Source organism: Petaurus breviceps, unplaced genomic scaffold, assembly GCF_028583685.1.
Source record: "Petaurus breviceps papuanus isolate PSGF00001 unplaced genomic scaffold, PetGlider_PUasm1.0 77, whole genome shotgun sequence".
Taxonomy (NCBI): domain Eukaryota; kingdom Metazoa; phylum Chordata; class Mammalia; order Diprotodontia; family Petauridae; genus Petaurus; species Petaurus breviceps.
The window spans coordinates 9,874,776-9,889,919 of record NW_027186492.1 but is presented as its reverse complement, the minus strand read 5'-3'; the positions used below and the strand labels follow the sequence as shown (position 1 = coordinate 9,889,919).

General features: G+C 37.5%; 1 protein-coding gene and 1 pseudogene across 5 annotated transcripts in view; both read left to right on the top strand.

The window, feature by feature from the left end:
* Positions 1–15,144, top strand: part of NPAS3 (neuronal PAS domain protein 3) — a 1,174,175-nt gene that overhangs the window by 1,086,720 nt on the left and 72,311 nt on the right. The window lies entirely within an intron of this gene.
* Positions 12,528–15,069, top strand: LOC138175504 (heat shock cognate 71 kDa protein-like; annotated as a pseudogene).

The following is a 15,144-nucleotide window of genomic DNA, read 5'->3' as shown; positions in this document are numbered from 1 at the left end:
AGAGAGACAGAGAGAGAGACAGAGAGACAGAGAGAGACAGAGAGAGAGAGGAGAGAGAGAGAGAGAGAAACAGAGAGACAGAGAGACAGAGAGAGAGACAGAGAGAGGAGAGAGATAAATAGAAAGAGAGAGAGGAAAGAGCTCCAGTCCACATGCTTTATGATAATAATGATAAAGATGGTGGAGGTTGTGGTTATTGATTCAACATAATAATAGTAGTAGTAATAATAATAATAATTGTATTTACCATTTAGTTCCTGTCTTTGGAATTTAGTTTAGATTATCTTATTAAAACTCCTTTTACTGACTCAGATCTCAACCCGTCTTCATCTTAATGAATGATCTACATAAGTCCCCATGGCTACAAGTATTCCTTACCAGTGGTCCATCCTCAGGAGATGAGCCTCTCTACAAACTAGGTTGGTCCTCAAATCACAAAAATATAATTTAGTGTCAGGCAGGCCCATATTAGAGGTGTCCCAGCTTGGTAACATCTTCCAGGGTGAGTAGGTCTTCACTAGTATTGCCTTTTACAATCTGGGGTCAGCTCTACATCGAAAAAGCATCAGATATGGATTTTGGGAAAGGATTTTAAGATACGTGTGCATGCATACATACATATATACAGATACGTATGTGCATGTATGCATGTGTGTATATCTACATATACACATATATATCTGCATTGTGTTGTGTGTTTATACGCATGTATTACATATATGCTATATAAACAAGTATGTACCTATATGGTTCTCTAAAATCCATAATTTCTCTTTCTCCATATATGTATATGCATGTGAGCATCCAAATGTGTGTGTACATATATATATATATGCACTATACCTGTACCTACCTACACACATGCACACACATATATATACTTATCTAAAATGTTAGTTGACCATCGACAACTTTGGTTGCTGTGTTGAAAATAGCACTTTCAGTTCCCTGTTGGCAACTGAGGAGTGCAATGGACACAAGGTTTCCCTTGGCTGGCAGCAGGATTTTTCTGTCCAAATGGTCTTGGGAGCCATGAAAAGTGAATCTTTCCCTTGTGCCAGCCCTGCCTCTCTTTCTATGAAAGAGGAAATAGAAATGAGAATGGGTGGCCGATGGCTTTAGACAAGAGGGCTAATTCTTCAGCTGCCAGGTTCTGTGTCTGTTATGAAAAGTTGGATTTTTCCCCTTTTTGAATTAAAAAAAAACCTGTGCATGGGGTTAATATATTCTTAGAATTTTGCATGTTATAATAATCCATATTTTAAAATCAACTTGTGCTTCACTTGAACTTGGTCTAGTGACTGGAACTCTAGATAATGTAATCAAGAGTCAGTTAATTAATGCTGTCATTCTGAAGGTCTTTCACTGTACTCTACAATCCCCCTTTCAAATCTCTTTCAAATCTCTCCTTTGGAAAGTAGTGAAAGCAGAATAGTCTGCAGGATAGATGCCTGGAGGGGAAGCAGGGAAACTTAATTCTGTGAACAGCACATGCCCCTAAATGGCTGTGCAACTTTGGACAAGCCTCTTAATGACTCTGCGTTTCCATTTCCACTGCAGATAAAGCTTTGGCCTTTGAAGCTCTTCAGAGATCTGTTATTGAAAGGCAGTGTGGTAAAGTGGGTAACACATGGACCTTGGAACCCAAAGTCCTAGGTTTGAGACCCAGACAGGCCACTTGCTGACTGTGTGATCTTGAGTAAGCACTTAACCCTTTTAAAGAGGGTTGTACTGTCTCAGTGTCTTCAGGGTGGTGAGAAAAAGACATAGGCTTCTACAGCCCCCCATAGATGGGTAAAGTGTTAACCATTCTTTCTTCTGCTTGCACAGAATCTCCATCTTTAGTTTTACTTATTAGATCCATCCTTTGGGGGGGGGGGGAGGGTTCCCCTATTGATTGTAATTTCATTTATATCTATTCACATCCATGTTTTTTGATGCAAAATATAAGATTCTAGAAGGCAGGGACAGTATTTGCCTATTTCCTTGGATTACTGCCACAGGCATTAATATTTAATAAGTGTTCTTCTATGAGTGATGATGATTTATGATACTATATTTGTAAAAAACCTTATCAAAGAAGAATGTCAAAGGATGGCATTATCACCTCTCTTTGAGGAGTTCAGTCGTTAAGCATTTATTAAGTACCTACTATATGCCAGGAACTGTCCTAAGCTCCAGGGGTACCAAGAAAGGTAAAAGACAGTCCTTGCTCTGAAGAATCTTCCAGACCAGTGCAGAAGACAATATGCAAACAACTATGAGAAATGATTAAAAGAGAATTGAACTACAAGATTAGTGGGATGGTAATAAAACATCTAACGGCCTCATGGCATTATGTCTTGATGAGCTGTCCCAGGATACTGAAGGAATCAGAAGATGTGATTGCTGGTGGCCTCTGAAAAGCTGTGGTGGAGGTGTCTTAGGACTTGATGTGGGCAAATATTTTCATCATTTTCATAGAAGGGAAGCAGGTATGTCCTTCAAAGTATAGGTTAATGAGCTTCACTTGAATTCCAAGCAAAATTCTAGAACATATGTTAAAAAGATCCTTTGTGTTTATTTGGAAAGGGAAGTAGTAATCACCAGGAGCCAGTATAAGTTCATCAAAAACAGATGATATATGACTAGTAAAATTTCCATTTTTGATGGGGTCACTAGCCTGGTATACCAATCAGGGGAATGCTACTAACAAAATATGCTTGGATTTTAGCACGGCATTTAAGAAAGTCTCTCATTATATCCTTGTGTACAGGATATAGAGATATGGGCTAGATAATATTAGATTTAGAAAGTAGATAATAGAATAATCGATAATATTAGATTTAGCCAGATTTGGAACTGTCTGAATGACCTAATTCAAATGAATCAATGTCGAACTGGAGGAAGATCTTTTATGGAATACCCAGGAGTCTGTATTTGACTGTGTTTGCTCAACATTTTTCTCAAGTGTTTTGGTGAAGGCATAGATAGCATATTTATATAATTTGCAGATAAGAGAAATAATAATAGTATCAACTAGCTCTCGTATATGACTTTAAGGTTTGCAAGATGCTTTATAAATGTTATCTCATTTGATCCTCACAACCCTAAGAAGTAGGTACTATTATTATCCCCATTTTTCAGATGAGAAAAATGAGGCAGATGGAGGTCAATTAAATTGCCCAGTGTAACATAACTATCTAAAGTCGCATTTGAACTCAAGTCTACCTGACTCTCTCTGGGTCAGATACTCTACACATTTGTATCACCAGGATCCAAAAAAGGTATCAGGAGACTAGAACAGTGGGACTAAATCTTTTAAGATCCAAGTGAACAGGGATTGAACTGAAAGTCTCATGCTCAGATTTGAAAAATCAACTGCATAAGTATTGATTAGAAGAAGCAAGACCATATAGCAATTCAATAAAGGAAAGGAACAGATTTTAGTGGATAGTAAATTCAATATTAGTCAAAAATGTGAATTTTTTATTTGTTTGTTGTTCTTCAGTCATATCCAACTCTCTGTGACCCCATTTAGGGTTTTCTTGGCAAAGAGACTAGAGTGATTTGCCATTTCCTTCTCCAGCTCATTCATACAGAAAAGGAAAGTGAGGTAAACAGAGTTAAGTGACTTGCCCAAGGTCCTGCAGCTAGTAAGTATCTGAGTACACATTTGAACTCAGGTAGATGAATCTTCCTGACTCCAAGGCCGCAGCTCCACCTTAATGGTTTAAAAAAAAAAGTGAAATGGTACTGGAAAGGGTACTACAATCTAATGTTGCCTTAAGTGAAATAGAGCATTTGGAATGAGTGAGGTGATAGTCATGATACTGAGAGAATGACGCACGCAGAGACAGACACAGACAAAGAGAGAGAAAGACAGAGAGGTATATCTATATATATATATATGTGTGTGTGTGTGTGTATATGTATATATAGAGATATATAATATATGCAAGTATATGCGCATATTAACATACATATACATCTATATAAATATACTTCTATTTTATGTATATACATGCATGTATATGTATGTATATATATACCTGTGTGTATTATATGTATGTAAATATATTTATACACGCACATATTCTCTAACTAGTCAGACTGCATAGTCTAGGGCACATATTTTAGGGAGAACATTGACAAACTGGAGCATATCTAAAAGCATCATGGGGGACCAAGGTATGAAAGGACTGAAAAGCTATTTGGGGGTACATGCTAGACTGACCCAACGCCCAACAAACACTCAGTGAATACTCAGACCTACTCATAGCCTTCCTCATTCCAGTTTTAAACCAAAAGCCCACGAGACTCCCTGGCCCTTGTAGCATCCTTCCCCATCTGTGGCTGCACAAATCAAACCACCTAAACATGCTGTCCAGTTTTATAAAAATAAAATCAAATAAAAGGATGATTACTTGGCTATTTCAAAATTCAGAAGTACCAATTCTTGATTTACTGCTTGCTTAGAATAATTTTTATATAACCGTGGTATTCATGGAAAGACTTTATCCAACAGCACTTGAAATGTGAGGCTCAGACTAATCCTGTCTTCATACTTAACCTAGGGAAAAGACACATTGTAAATGTTTTGATTATATCTATTCCAGACACTCCTTTTTTTTTTTACAGTATCATTAGTAATCTGTCATTCTAATAATAATAATTCCCTTTTGACATCATAGAGGTAAAAAGAAATCATCTCTTGACATCAAAATGAGGTGATATTTCAGCTGTATTATTTCACTGAAGATAAAATGGAAGTCTTTATTACTCCCTATGCTTTTAAAGAAAGCTGAGCAAGACTTACCCTGACCCTAGAGCTTATCCACTCAAATATATCTGAAACTGGTGTAAAATAAGTAATTTTAATTGTTCTGACTACATTTTTCTGAATATTGCTATTCCCCAAAGCCAACATCTTAGGCCTATAAGGAAATTTTCTCTTTGAAACTTTTCTAAAATATTTGTTCCCAATTCATAGAAAACCTGAAAGTCAGTAGAAAAAGTCTGCCGTTGGCAAGAATAATTCTTTCACAAACCCCCTTCCCAATTCCCCAAACTCAAGATGATTGAGAATTGATGTCACAGAATAACTGAGGAGTGGAGAAGTATGAGCTTAGATGGCCAATTCAGACTGAATGCATGATGGCAAAACAATTGGTTAGGAAGTAAAAATAGTGAGCCACTTAGCACATTGTATGTGGGTGTATCTGTGTGTGATTCTTTTAGAAATTATAATTTTTCACATATATAAAAGAGATGAGATATACTGTCTTAAGCCTACTTTCAATGAGTTCTGTTATTCAAAAACATACATGTTAAAAACAATATATTACAGAAAATCTTGAGTATTAAATATTCATACATAGGAATGAGGGCATATAAGAAAATTATATTTATGGAAAGGGAGAAATAATTTTACTAATGATCTCATATACATGTGTGTGCACACATATGTGTGCTCACTGAGGGTCTTGGTATTGTGTGTGGTATTGTGTGGTACTGTGGACACTTTATGAAAATTCTTAAAAAGCATATGTGTGTTGGGGGGAGGAAAAGAAGGGGTCACAACCTATGACTTCATCAGGGTAGAGAACTCTCCTTATGAAAACTCCCGCCATTTATGACCATAAGCACATTTATAACAGCCCATTTATCAAATATATATATCATATACATTATAAAATTATTGTATATACTTATATACATATATTTTATATATTAGAACTTATTTTAGATGTATGTTGCATACATATATTTATACATACATCATAAAATTATTTTAGATATACATTGCATACACATATTTCATTTATACATATATTTTCTGTATACATTGTATATATGTGTGTATGTGTGTGTGTGTAAACATAAAGCACTTTGTGTGTATACGTGTAGGATTTCACAGTTGTCAAGAACACCGTTCATGCTTGTAGACAAGCAATTAATCTGTATTATAGTCTTAAAACAGTTACCTAGATCACTGAGTGGTGAAATGGCATATCCACGGTCACATAACTAGTTTGTGTAAGAGGAAGGCTTAGGATGTCCAGACTCCAGAATCAGATGTCTATCGAGTATTCCATGCTGCCTTTCATATAAAACATGGATGAGCAAAATTTAATCCTGAATGAAAACTCACATTCATATCTGGGGAATTGAAAAACATATTCACAAATCAATATCTTGTTTATACCCCTGTTGTGTTAACTATCTGTTTGGTAGCTTAGGACACAGGCCTTGACATCTTTCCTTGTGAAAATGTTGACTGAAGCTCTCTGTCCTTGCTGTGAAATGAAAGTTGTTTTAAATTCCCAGAGTTGATCAGAATTCAAGCACATCTTCATTTGCTGACAGACCCAAATGACTCTAATGAAGGCCAGAGACTTTAGTTCAAACAACAAATGATTAAAATAAACAGTAGAAATATAAGAAGTGAGTTTGCTTAATGTTCATCCCCACTAGAGATATTAGCCCATGTTTCATCTTTGGTGTTAAGATAAACAAATGCAATGGTTTGCACAAATACATATTCGATCTGTTGTACCATATTCCTACTATTTAAATGTCAAATTTAAAGGTTAAAAGGTTAAATGGTAGTTTGTACAAGGTATCCTTTCTACCTTAATCATCCCCCATGTGCTAATTTTGTTTCTGGTCCCTAGTAAGTTTGGTTTGTTAATATATAGTTCTAGACTTAAAAGAGTCAATCATTCTTGAGAAATTCAAACACAATTTCATTTACTAATGATCACTAATAGTCTTTCATCAAGACAGAATTTGTCAAATAAGCAAACAATTAACTTGTTTGGATGGTAAACAGAGTATCATTCCCAGTGTTTGCTCTTTTTTTTTTTTCTTTTTTTGGCATCTCTTACACACAAACACACAAACAAATACTGTTTATGACCTTTATCCTTGGAATTATTATGCTATTCTTAGGGTGTGTTGCTACATTTATAGGTTAAGCAGTGAAAAAGGAAGTGTTTCTTATACTTCCAGACACAGATTTCTTTGGATGCCTTCAAGGTGGACCTGAACTGACATTTAGTGAAATATTGTTCCAATTGACTAATTGGTATGCTAGATAAACTAAATGGACAATAAGGCTCAAAATTATGTAATTCTATTCTGTCTGAACTTGTTATACCCATTGCAAAAGAAATTACTTCCTTGTACAAGGAGTCTAGTAAAGTCATTTTCAACTTGGCAGTGGAATTTTTTTTTTAAATCTGACGATTGAAGTAGGACCTTAGATGGTTCCAAATAGAATGCTCTCAACAACATGTTTTTTCCTCCTTCATCATGTTAACAGTGGCATATGTGGATTTTTTTCTGGGTCGTGCGTGGGCTCTTGGCATAAATATGTGTTTTGAAGAGAGAGGAATACCAGCCCACTCTTGCCAATAGCCCTAGGCAAAAAAATTCAAAATATTAATACCTTGAAGGGTTTTGAAAGTGAAAAGAGATCCAACAAAAACAGTGTCCATTCTAAGTCCATTAAACTTATCTCTTTATTTAAATTAAAGTTGTGTGTGTCCTCAACAGAAACTTTCAACTTTTGTCACTCATCTCAATGTTTGTTTATATAGACCAGAGGTCTATATAATAAATATCTGGAAACTTTATATCTTATGGACACAACCTGACTGTCCAGAAGCATAAAGTTAGTGTTGTTTAAACTCCTGGTTTTGATGTTGAATCTTTTTTTTTAATTAAAAAAATACATCTATCTAGTACTCCCTCAAATCAGGGACCTCTACTAATGATCTTTCTTTTTCTTTTTAGTAATTATAGCATCCTTTGCAAATATATGATCTGTGTGCAATCACCTTTTGTCCCAATCATATATATGTATGTCACATCAATCACAGCTTATCTCCTGTTGACTACAACTCCCCAAAACACATTATTCAGTGAACTTAAATCAGAATGTTTACAGAAATTCAAACATAGAATAGCCTATAAACTATTCAAAAATTAAATCAGCAGTAGCCAGCCATCATGGAGAGTTCAAAGCTGAAATTAATTTTCTCAATTTTTATCAATATAATCAAGTCTTATTTTATGCACAAGTGCTTTGAATTCCTTCCCCCTCCTCCAGCTCCCAGAATTTTTGCATTTATGGATAGAATTGCTTTTTTTTTTTTTTTTTGTCAAAAAACAATTTTACTTTCCTCTTCATCTCACAGTGCTGGGGCATTCTTGATCTTTCTACCAGAAGGTAGGAAACACTGGTGCTTTGAGTTGCAGATCATTAATAACACTGCTTTTTATTTGCTTGATTTTATTTCTTTTTCTTGCCCCAGCATCTTTTCCTCCTCCAAATAATAGAATGCTCTCGACTACTCTCACATGCATCCACTTTCATGACCACTCAGCTAGCATTACTCCATTGAGTCTACTCCCAAAACATCCAAGAGTCATTTAAGAGAAGATCTTTTGTCTAAGTCAGCTGTCAAGGAAAGACTACATCCCCAACTGGCTTTGAGTTAGTCTATTTTTTTTTCATTACCACGTAGAGACACTCAAAAAGAGGACTGGACAAAGGATTCGGGTTTTCTTTTTTTCATGAACTAAAGAAGCATAGGGCTAGTGCACAATAAACAAACATGCATTATGGGTTGTTTTCAGTCACTTTATAGTCATATACATTCATAAATTCTGGTGCAGTTGTAAGAAACAGACTTTGATGGGACCAAACTCACAGAAGAGCTTTAGATCACTAAAGCAAGCACAGACCAACTTTATGTTGATAATCTATCAGCTCTTCTCTGTCAACGAAAATTGTTTTTAGTGTCTGCCTATTAACAATCACATGCATATTATGAAATTGAGTTTTGTTTAAGGTGCCCTGCCATCTGTCTCTTTGATAATTTTTTCCTCTAATGTCTCAAGCTCAAATTCAACTTTCTCCATATCTAAAAGCTGTAAAATGGGGAATCACCAATAATGGGGGCACTCAGCAAGAAAAATGACCCTAATAACAGTGTAAATCTTTTAACTTACAGACCTTTAAAATGAGGAATCACTGGTACCTCCAGTCTGTGCATTATCTTTTGAGTGCATATCAACAATTCTGTCCACCTCACGATGCCAACTGCTATAAACATTAGTGTGGTTTGATCTTCTGAAACAGTTATTCTGGGCATTTAAAAAAGTGTTTAAAAATCATTTTAATAAGATAAAAAATATCAGAATGAAATATATAGGGCTGTTATTGTTTTAATGAGCTGTGAAGGATTGATGTAGAGAATGAAAGTGATATATTTAGAATCTCTTCCATGTTCCAATATGCTAAGATTTTATCAATAATATTGTTTTTCTGTAACAATACCTGCCTCAGAGAAAATCTGCTCTGTAGCTGTCAGGATTACACCTCTCAAAATATGCCTGAGATGATTCTGTTAAGTTGATAAAAAAAAAAGTACATTTTGCTATGTAGAAGGATGGCCGAAAAGAACATTCCCAAGCTCCTTCAAGTGTAACAGCACTTGTATGGCAGTGCATTTATTGTGCTATAAATTCCATCACTGATTTTGGTCAGTTCAGATTGATTCTGCAGTAACTATAAGTAATGAACCTTAGAGGCAGAGCCAAAGGATGGGGGGTTGGGGGAGACAGAAGCCAATAAACTTGTGGCTGTAGGAATACAAATTGTAGACTTCATTTAGTCACAGTTTTGATCAAATCATGCACCCAATACCCTAGAAAGCAGGAAAATTGGATCCAGGAAAAGCTACAGTCTCCAGACCTTTTCCTTAAGTTTTGTTGTTGTTATTGTTTTGCTGGGGGGGGGGGGGTTAGCAGCTTTTATATGAAAATCAAGGAAGCAATTCATTTTGACCTTGGCCTTCGTGCCTCAGCAACATTCCCTCTAATTTTCTAATTGTATACACACAGTAATAATAACTAATATATATGAACTGCTTTAAAGTATGGCAAGTGCTATATATACATTACCTCTGCTGAGCCTGACTACTACTTTGAGAGGCAAACTGAACAGGGATTATTGTCTCTTTTTACAGCTAGAGGAAAGTGAAACTCAACTAGATTAAATGACTTCCTAGCAAGCAAACTTGTTTGTTTGTTTTAGTTTTTCTCTTGGTTTCAGCAAGGAAAGTAGCTGCTTGGCACTCTGGATAGAGTGCCAGGCCTGGAGTCAGGAATTCTCATCTTTCTGAGTTCAAATCTAGCCTTAGAAACTTACTAGCTGTGTGACCCTGGGGAAGTCACTTAACCCTGCTTGCCTCAGTTTCCTCATCTGTAAAACGAGTTACAGAAGAAAGTGGCAAAACACTCCAGTATCTCTGCCATGAAAACCTCAAATGGGGTCATGAAGAGCTGGGTGTGATTGAAAACGACAGAATGACAACAGCTGTCAGAGGCAGGATCTGAATCCAGATCTTCCTGACTTCAAGACAAGCATGTTATCCACTATACCCTTTGCATTTCAACTATGCTCCTTACTATAAGAGCTGGACCTGAACTCAGGAAGATCTGAGTTCAAATCCAGCCTCAAATACTTGGTAGCTATTTGACCTTGGGCAATCACTTAACCTCTGACTCTCTTATTTCCTCATCTGTATAATGGGGATAATAATACCACCTACTTTCCAGGGTTGTGATGATCAAATGAAATTTGTGAAGTACTTTGCAAAAGTTAAAGCTAGCAATATCACTAACTATTCCTGATCCTACCCCTCCCCCCAAAAAAAATCTTCCTAAGGAAAGGGAAGATAGAGGGTCACCAGCACCAGAAATTAATTGTCACAGGCACCTCTGGTGGCCTATTGTTCCCAGGCCCCAAAAACAAAAGTTCTATGGTTTGAGTCATTTTTCTTCACTATTTTCTACCATACTTATTCAAAGTACTAGGATTCAATAGCAATGTCAATAAATGCAAGCAATTGCAATGTACAGAGTGCCATGCTAGGGCTGGGGAAGACACAAAGATGATTATAATACTTATGATAAAGACTCACATTTTCTATAGCAGTTTAGAATTTAAGAAGCCTTATTGGCCCCATTGTGTATGTGTGTGTGTGTGTGTGTGTGTGTGTGTGTGTGTGTATACCTTCAGTTTCACTGATGTAGGCATCCTTCTACCAATATAGATTTGCAACCCAGATATAATTGACAATTTTATTTTATTTTACTATTTATTTATTTGCTTTTTGGAGTGGGGGGGAAGCAGGGCAATTGGGGTTAAGTGACTTGCCCAGGATCACACAGTTAGTAAGTGTCTGAGGCCAGATTTGAACTCAGGTCCTCCTGACTCCAGGGCCAATGCTGTATCCATTGCATCACCTAGCTGCTCCATCTAATAATTCTTAAGCGTATTGCTTCTTCCACTATGTATGGCATACTTCCATTCCTCACAGAGCCCAAGGATTAAAATAATTTACCATCTGGGGATTATTTGACAGATTTGGCTCTAGATTTAGAATGCAGCTCTTTATTTCCCCCAAAATTACCAAAACTAATAATTCAAGCTATATCTGAATATTAAAACTTGCCATTTTTGCTTCTTTAATCTATAGTTACACATCATCAGAAATTGAAAGCTGAAAACATATTTAAAAGGAAGAAATTGAGAACTGATTAGAGATAGGAACTAGACTTGTAATTTCATGGAAACTGGAAATCACCAGGTCAGAAAATTCCCTCTTGCCAATAAAGATTAGTGACATCTCTGCAAATTATTTCTTAGACCAATAAAAAGACAAATGACTTACCCAAGATCTCATAGCCAGTAAGTATCAGAGGCAGGACTCAAACCCATGTCTTCCCAGCTTGAAGGACAGCACTCTATCCATTAATGCTATTTTTCGGTGGTAATACTCCTCCCATTCATTTAGATAAGCAAGTCCCTCCCAAAGTGTAGCCCAAAATTGATAGAAGATGCCTTTATCATTAATGAAACTAACCTTTAGTGAGCTTTCCCAGAATCTTTCTAAGTGTGGGCATATGGCCCCATTGTAAAGGAGAAAACAAGTGATGTCACACTTGAAAAGAGTACAAGTCATGCATCATTTCTAGGGCATTCATTGAGAATAACTCACTTCCAAACTCCAGCAGAATAGCTCCGGGTATGACATGGCATATTGCCACTTCTATTTTGGTTTCAATCTGTTATTTCCAGTGGCCATGTTACAGTCTGAATGTGCTGTTTTGAAAGCCAGAATTATCAGGGGTACTGGAGTGCTAGTGAACTTCCAACACTGTTTGTGTTGCTTCCTGGGGGGAGAGAAATAATTTACTGGGTTCTTATCAAGTTGTGTAAAAAATAGGTCTGAATGAAGAGAGAATTCACCATTATCAGGTTTTCTCCCATGTCTCCTTCCCCATGGCCAAATAACTTTTGTTATTTTGTAATAGATACTTTAATAAAAGATGTCAACGTTATATTTCTGATGCTAGCCATAACATAGAGTTATTATAGGGAAAATGTTGATATTTGGGCTTAATTTTGGCTTTAAATTGTTTAAATAATTTCTATTGAATTCCTTGCTTGGAAAAGATATCTTGGGAATAGGAAGATTTTAAACAGGGGAGAGATGGTGGTCTATGTTCTGTTAAAAAGATGTTAATCAACTGATGTCTAGTGTATTCATTTTCTTGACTGCATTAATGGTCAATTTTTAACAATTCAACCGAACTCTTTTATGGCTGACATCAGAAGTATAAGCCCTTCTCTCTACACAGTAGTCAGCTACGACCCCCTGGCTCCCCAGCAACCATGTCGAAGGGACCTGCAGTTGGCACTGATCTTGGCACCACTTACTCCTATGTGGGAGTCTTCCAACATGGAAAAATGGAGATCATTGCTAATGACCAAGGAAACAGGACCACCCCAAGCTACGTCACCTTCACCGACACAGAACGTTTAATCAGTGATGCTGCAAAGAATCAAGTTGCAATGAACCCCACCAACACAGTTTTTGATGCCAAACGTCTGATTGGTCACAGATTTTGATGATGCAGTTGTACAATCAGACATGAAGCATTGGCCTTTTACAGTGGTGAATGACGCAGGCAGGCCTAAGGACCAAGTGGAGTACAAAGGCGAGACCAAAAGTTTCTATCCAGAGGAAGTATCTTCTATGGTCTTGACCAAGATGAAAGAAATTGCTGAAGCTTACCTTGGGAAGACTGTCACAAATTCTGTGGTCACAGTACTAGCCTATTTCAATGATTCCCAGCATCAGGCCACCAAAGATGCTGCAACCATAGCTGGTCTCAATGTGCTTCGAATCATCAATGGGCCAACTGCTGCTGCTATTGCTTATGGCTTGGACAAAAAGGTTGGTGCCAAGAGAAATGTGTTGATCTTTGACCTTGGAGGTGGTACTTTTGATGTCTCCATTCTAATCATTGAAGAAGACATCTTTGAGGTCAAATCCACAGCTGGGGACACCCACTTGGGTGGGGAGGACTTTGACAACCAAATGATCAACCATTTCATTGCCAAATTCAAGTGAAAGTACAAGAAGGACATCAGTGAGAACAAGAGGGCTGTTCGCTGTCTCTGCACTGCTTGTGAATGTGCAAAGTGTACCCTCTTTTCCAGTACCCAGGCCAGTATTGAGATTGATTCCCTCTATGAAGGTATCAGCTTCTATACATCAATCACCCGAGCCCGTTTCGAAGAGCTGAATGCTGATCTCTTCCATGGCACCCTGGACCCTGTGGAGAAGGCCTTAAGAGATGCCAAGCTAGATAAGTCTCAGATTCATGACATAGTCCTGGTGGGTGGTTCCACTCAAATCCCCCAAATACAGAAGCTTCTGCAAGACTTCTTCAATGGCAAGGAGCTCAATAAGAGTATGTTGCTTATGGTGCAGCTGCCCAGGCTGCCATTTTGTCTGGAGATAATTCTGAGAATGTGCAGGACTTGCACATTGGATGTCACTCCTCTTTCCCTTGGAATTGAAACTGCTGGTGGAGTTATGACCGTTCTGATCAAACGCAATACCACCATCCCCACCAAGCAGACACAGACCTTTACCACCTATTCAGACAACCAGCCTGGTGTGATTATTCAGGTTTATGAAGGTGAGAGAGCGATGACAAAGGATAACAATCTGCTTGGCAAATGTGAGCTCACAGGAATTCCTCCAGCACCCAGGGGTGTTCCTCAGATTGAAGTAACATTTGACATTGATGCCAATGGCATCCTTAATGTTTCTGCTGTGGATAAGAGCACAGGCAAGGAGAACAAGATCACTATCACCAATGATAAAGGACGACTGAGCAATAAAGACATTGAGCGTATGGTCCAGGAGGCTGAGAAATACAAGGCTGAGAATGAAAAGCAGAGAGACAAGGTGTCTTCCAAGAATTCTCTTGAATCTTATGCTTTCAACATGAAAGCAACTGTAGAGGATGAAAAACTGCAAGGCCAAATTGGAGATGAAGACAAACAGAAGATCCTTGACAAATGTAATGAAATAATCAACTGGCTGGATAAGGACCAGACTGCTGAGAAGGAAGAATCTGAGCATCAGCAGAAAGAATTGGAGAAGGTCTGCAAGCCCATCATTCCTAAGCTGTACCAGAGTGCAGGGGGCATGCCAGGAGGCATGCCTGGGGGGCTTCCAGGGGGGAGAGCAGCCCCATCTGGAGGTGCTTCTTCTGGACCCACCACGGAAGAGCTCGACTAAACATACCAGAAAGGGCATCCCACACAGATTTCCAAAAACTGAAGGGCTCACATTTGTAGCCAAGGCAGTAGCAGTTTAAAAGTAACATTTAGGCTACTGTGTAAATCTGGGCATTCTGTGTGCAGAGGGAGAGAAGGGAACAACGTTGCACTTTATCAGTACCGTAAACAAGTAGAAATGCAATTGTCTTGGAGAATAAAATCTATTTAAAATTGGCACCATAAAAAAAAAAAAGTATAATGTTGAGTTGGCTTATCTTTAACACCTCTCCAAATACCCAACTGATGCTCAGGGATTGAGCCCCTCCCCCCACCCCACCCCCAGAAAAAGTGACAGATAAATATTGAAAAATATTAGCCTCACATTGCCATTGAAAAAATCTGGAGGACAAACTAATAATTAAGTAATTGTTTATATACAACAAAAAACAAAATGAAAGATCACTCAAATTAAACCATCAACAACGGATATTATTGATTGCCTACTC